Genomic DNA, 5,257 nt, shown 5'->3' with positions numbered 1-5,257 from the left:
AGACAGCTAGTCATCATCACTCACCGCCAACTCTTGGGCTACTCTTTTTACCAACGAATAGTGGGATTGACCGTTACATTATAACCTCCCCCCCCCACGGCTGAAAGGGCTAGCTATGGTAAATAGCCAGTCTACATGTTCTTGTAGAAGTACTGCCCAAATTTTAATGCCTGAAGCATCAGTCTGAACAATGAACGATTTGTTGAAGTCTAAAATTCTAAGGATTGGCGAACTTTCTAACACGTTTTCCATTTCTGAAATGCCATCTGCTGTGATTTTTCCCACTTCTGCTTGCTGGGTTGGCCTTTCTTGGTCAGGTAAGTCAGTGGCAGCAACTTCATTGCAGTTTGGGATGAACTTCCTTTAGAATCCCGCTAACCCCAGAAAGGATTTGACTTGGTGCTTGGGTATCAGAGCTGATGCATCTTGTATGCATGGATATCTGTTGGTCACCTACCTTGTGTTCAACAAAGTCCAGCACAACATAACTGATGTAGCATTTAGATAGTTTCATGGTCAGATCTGGTTCTGCTTCCATGACAGCCACACCTGCATTGTTCATCTGTGCCTCATTAGCTGTACCCTTTAGGTCTTCCTTCCTCTCGAAGTACCTCTACAACAGATTAGCATGGTAGATCTTAGTCTTTCCATCCACTTTCACCTTATAGTTCGTTCTGTTGACCACTCTCCAGCAGATTGAGTCTTTTATTGTCTGTGGGTAGCAGAACTAAGATCTTCTGTCTGACTTTAAAACGTTGATCCTTGGCCCTCTTCTCAAAGAAATGCTTCTGACTGTCTTGAGCTGTATACAATTTTACTAAAATGAGTTGACCGGTCTCCTCCAGTTGGTTAATTATGTCTAACATGTATTGGTATGTGTTCCACACTCCTAACTAATCTTCTCCTGTCCACAGTTCTTTCAGTGTTGTATTGGACCTTGTACTGTTCTTCTGTGCAGTAATTTGAAGGGTGAAAATTCTGTACTCGTTTGTGGGACTTCTGGGTAAGCAAATAATACTGCCTGCAGGTATCTGTTCCAGTCACGTGGTCTCTCCTGGCATATCTTCTTCACCATGCTCTTTAAGACTCCATTGACCTTCTAACAAAGTCCATTACATCTGGGGTTATGCAGGGTGGTAAATAGCTGCCTAGTGCTGATGAGCCTGCACACCTCTTGCATCAGTTCTGAAGTAAACTGGGTTCATCTGTTTTGATAAGATTACTATATAAAACACTACCAGGATGGCTTATGCTACTCTCTGTCTCTACCTTCAACAGTGTTATGGCTTCTGGGAAATGTGATGCATAGTCAACTACTATCAGCACATACCAGTTGCACTTGTTGGATACAGCCGCTAGTGGTCTGATCAAGCCCATGGCTACTTTGGGTACCTTCCCTCTAGGTACTGTCCTTTTGCAGATTTCACATGACTTACAGAATCTGTTCACATCTGTGATAACTTTAGCCAATGGAAGTTTTTGAGGATTCTGACTGCTGTATTCTTTACTCTTATGTGTCATTCTACAATTGCCTCATGAGCCAACTTCATCACTTGAGTCCAGTATTCTGTTGGTACTATGATTTGCTTAATTTCCTCAGTAGAACTGCCTTAATAGATCTGGCACAGTGCTCTTTTCTGATGCTCTATTCTGTAAGTACATTTCCCCTTTCTCTTGTGCTCGACTTTCTCTAGGGAGCTGTCCCAAAATTTCTGCAATGAAGTGTTTTTCTTCTGTGCTTCCTCCAGTTCTTGTAAACCTACATTTGGAATGTCACCTGTTGAGACTTACAAAGGTTTGATATCTTGCTTGCTTTTCTTTTCTCGAGCCCTTGTAGTGGCCGCAGATGCCTCATCAGCGTCCTTTTGTCTGGTTCCTCCAAACTTTTAGTGCCTCATATACTTACAATTATCAAATTTTAGATGGGTGCCTTCATACACATGGCCTCAAGGTCTCCCATATAGCATAGAATGTCCACCTATGTTCTTGCCATGAGAAACTTTCTCAGTGTCCCATCAATCAGCATACACAGATGTACCTTGCTCATCATCTGGTCGTCAGGTACTAGACTGGTTTTCACTGATGCACTGATGCACCCAGTGTCTCATAGGACTTTGACTTTCTTGTCCTCGACATAGCCTTCACCTACTGACATGTAGTTTCTTGGCACTTCTCGATGTTTGACACATGCTCCAATCAATACTGGCACTGTTAACCTGTTTGCTAAATAGAGATGACCATCAATCATATACTGTTTAATCATGGGGATAGTACTTTCATCTTGTGGTGAATCTAACAAGTTGTCTTCATTATGTTTCTTCTAGCAGCAGCTGCTTGATAATCAGATTTCTGCTGTTGGTTTACGGTGACAGATTTGCACTCACACACAATGTACCTCATTTTATAAGAGGAATAGCATCTCTTCTCCATTTTTGTCTGTGGCATCCTGCTTCTAGTCAGCTACACCTATATTTGACTTTGACTGGTTATTTTTGAACTTGCCAGTTATACTCCCTCCATGGGCTTTCATATACTGTTTTTCCAACTTGATCGTTTTTTTCTCAACCCTTTGGGGCTCTCTGCTTTAGTAACAATGGCATGTCAGTTGAGTAATTGATCATCAACTGCTCACACATTACTAGATCTGCCAGTCCTTCAAACCTATCTTCACACTTGGCTATGTCAGTCCACCTTGTGAAAAAAACCTGGCAAAAAACTTTTATGTTAAGTTCATAGCACTTCAACAAGGCCACTTTTAACTTGTCATAATCCGTGGCATCTTCTAATATAATACCAGTATACACATGCAGACCGTTTCTCTTATGTCTCTTTCATCCCCTCTTCTCTGCTGACACTCTTCTCGCTCTTGTTGTTATTTAACAAACTCTTGTAGATCACCATCTTTAACCCAAGTTGCTTGCCCCTCTTTATCCACTTATCAAAGTCAATCAACATGGTTATATAGCGTGGTTGTGATCTCTATAATATTTTTGCATCATTACAGCTCTGTGTATATAGGAATATTTGTAGTTTATGTCTACTTTTACTGCCATTTACCACTGTAAATCCTGTCTGGCTCGCCATTGTCATGTTTTATGTATGAGCCAGATTCTTTACAATAGGTGTCTGTTACTTTTAGGCGATAAATTTCTACAATAATCTTTTTTTTCTTTGTAATTAAGCACAAAGCTACACAATGGGCTATCTGGGCTCTGCCCACCACGGGTATCGAAACCTCGATTCTAGCATTGTAAGTCCTCAGACATACCGCTGTGCCACTGGGGGGCCTTCTACAATAAACAAACAGCACTTGTTTTGAAATAATGTATTAAAACAAGTCATGTTCATTGCATTTTGGTTATCACAGTTTTATCCTGAGCTTTAAATATTTTTTTTCTTTTTTGTCAAAGTCCACACAGCTGGTTCAATTACTTTAGAATACAATTGACAAGACAAATTATTCTTCTCTACTCTGTTATTACAATACAATTTGTGATAATTTCACTTTAAAACTGCCACTAAATGCTCTTTATGGCTAACCTCATGATCACAGTCTAGATCTATTTATATCGAACTGCATTTTATGTGTATTTATACTCTGATAGAGATTTAGAATATTCTACATGCTATTAGATATTATAAAGCAATAATACTAAATTAAAAAAAGTCAATCAGAGTAAAAAAGGACATACCAACAGATATGTGTTTTACATATGAGGTCATTATGTTGGAATTGCCTGTAGGCAGCACCAATGATTATAATTTATCGAATATTAGTCTTGATCGACTTAAAAAACGATCAGTTATTTCTATAAAGAATCATGATTACCATTGTTGTCCTAAGGCTATAGTATTAGCTTTAGCATCTCTCAAATTATATCCTGTTGTATTAGAGACCCGTGAAGATCACTAATTACACAAATTGTTAAAGACTTACATTCCTCATCTAATGTTCTGGAAGGACCTTGTGAAATAAAAGAAATTTCAGGATTTCAACACCATCTAAACATTAAACACAAATAGTATCTTCAGACAATTTCAACTGCTTAATATATAATGGTCATTTATATCCTAAAATGATTTTCCAATGGTGTCACAATCATAATTTTGATGTTATTATTAAAAGAAAAAAATAAACCAAATTTTCATCAGTGTGGTAAAATAAGATGCATAGGATGTAAATCATTTGTTTTAGATAAACAGTCATACTTTTTATAGAATAAAAACATCAAAGAACCCTATAATAAATTTTTATTTTTTTATTCTGAGACTGACCAGGAAACCAGAATTCATGAGGTGAATTATTGTGTGGTCCATAAACACCCCATAAATATAACTTTCTAACAATACAAGTCGCCATCTATATTTCTTATATAAAACTCATGTTTTATCACAGTCCAATATGCTATCATTAATATATGCAAGTGTTAGGTCATCAAGAAATTAATGTCGCTTTTTAGATGAAAAAACCCAACAACTTATATATCAAAACAAAACATTTATTAAATGAAATAGTCCGCATTCTTATCAATGATGATTTTTCATCTTACAATCAGGTTGTTAATGCCCTGATTAAAGAAATCCCTTGGATTTAAAGCAAAAAACATGTCGATGTCCTCTTTAATACCTCCCACATTTGCATACGTTCTCCCATTAAGATGGTGTTGCAGCGAACGAAAAAGATAGTAATCCGATGGTGCCATATCTGGAGAATATGGTGGATAGGAGAGAACTTCCTAACCCAACTCCATAATCTTGTGTTGGTCAAACGTGCCACACGTGGACGTGCATTGTCGTGGAGAAGAAGAACACCTTTCCGATTGACGAGTGAAGGGGTTTCCGATGAAGGGTCTGATTTAAACGTTCCAATTGCTGAATTATAGATCTCTGCATTGACATTTCACTGTGGATTGAAGAGTTCAAAATAAATTACTCCTTTGATGTCCCACCAAATGCAAAGCATCACTTTCTGCAGAAGGAGTCCAGGTTTTGAGGTCGGAAGTGGTTTTTGTCTAGGACTGAACCATTGTTTTTGGCGTTTAATATTCGCATAGAGAATCCATTTTTCATCACCGGTGACAGTTCTGTCCAAAAATGGTTCACGAGCATTACGCGCAAGAAGAGATGAAGCAATGTTCACACGTTGGAAACGATTATCATTGGAGAGCTCGTGAGGCACCCAAGCACCTTCTTTATGGAGCTTTCTCATATTCCTAAGATGTTTACGTATTGTTTCTATGAGAGACATGCAATTTCA

This window comes from Limulus polyphemus, unplaced genomic scaffold, assembly GCF_000517525.1.
Source record: "Limulus polyphemus unplaced genomic scaffold, Limulus_polyphemus-2.1.2 Scaffold779, whole genome shotgun sequence".
NCBI lineage: Eukaryota > Metazoa > Arthropoda > Merostomata > Xiphosura > Limulidae > Limulus > Limulus polyphemus.
The sequence above is the reverse complement of the archived record's forward strand: the minus strand, read 5'-3'. Positions refer to the sequence as shown.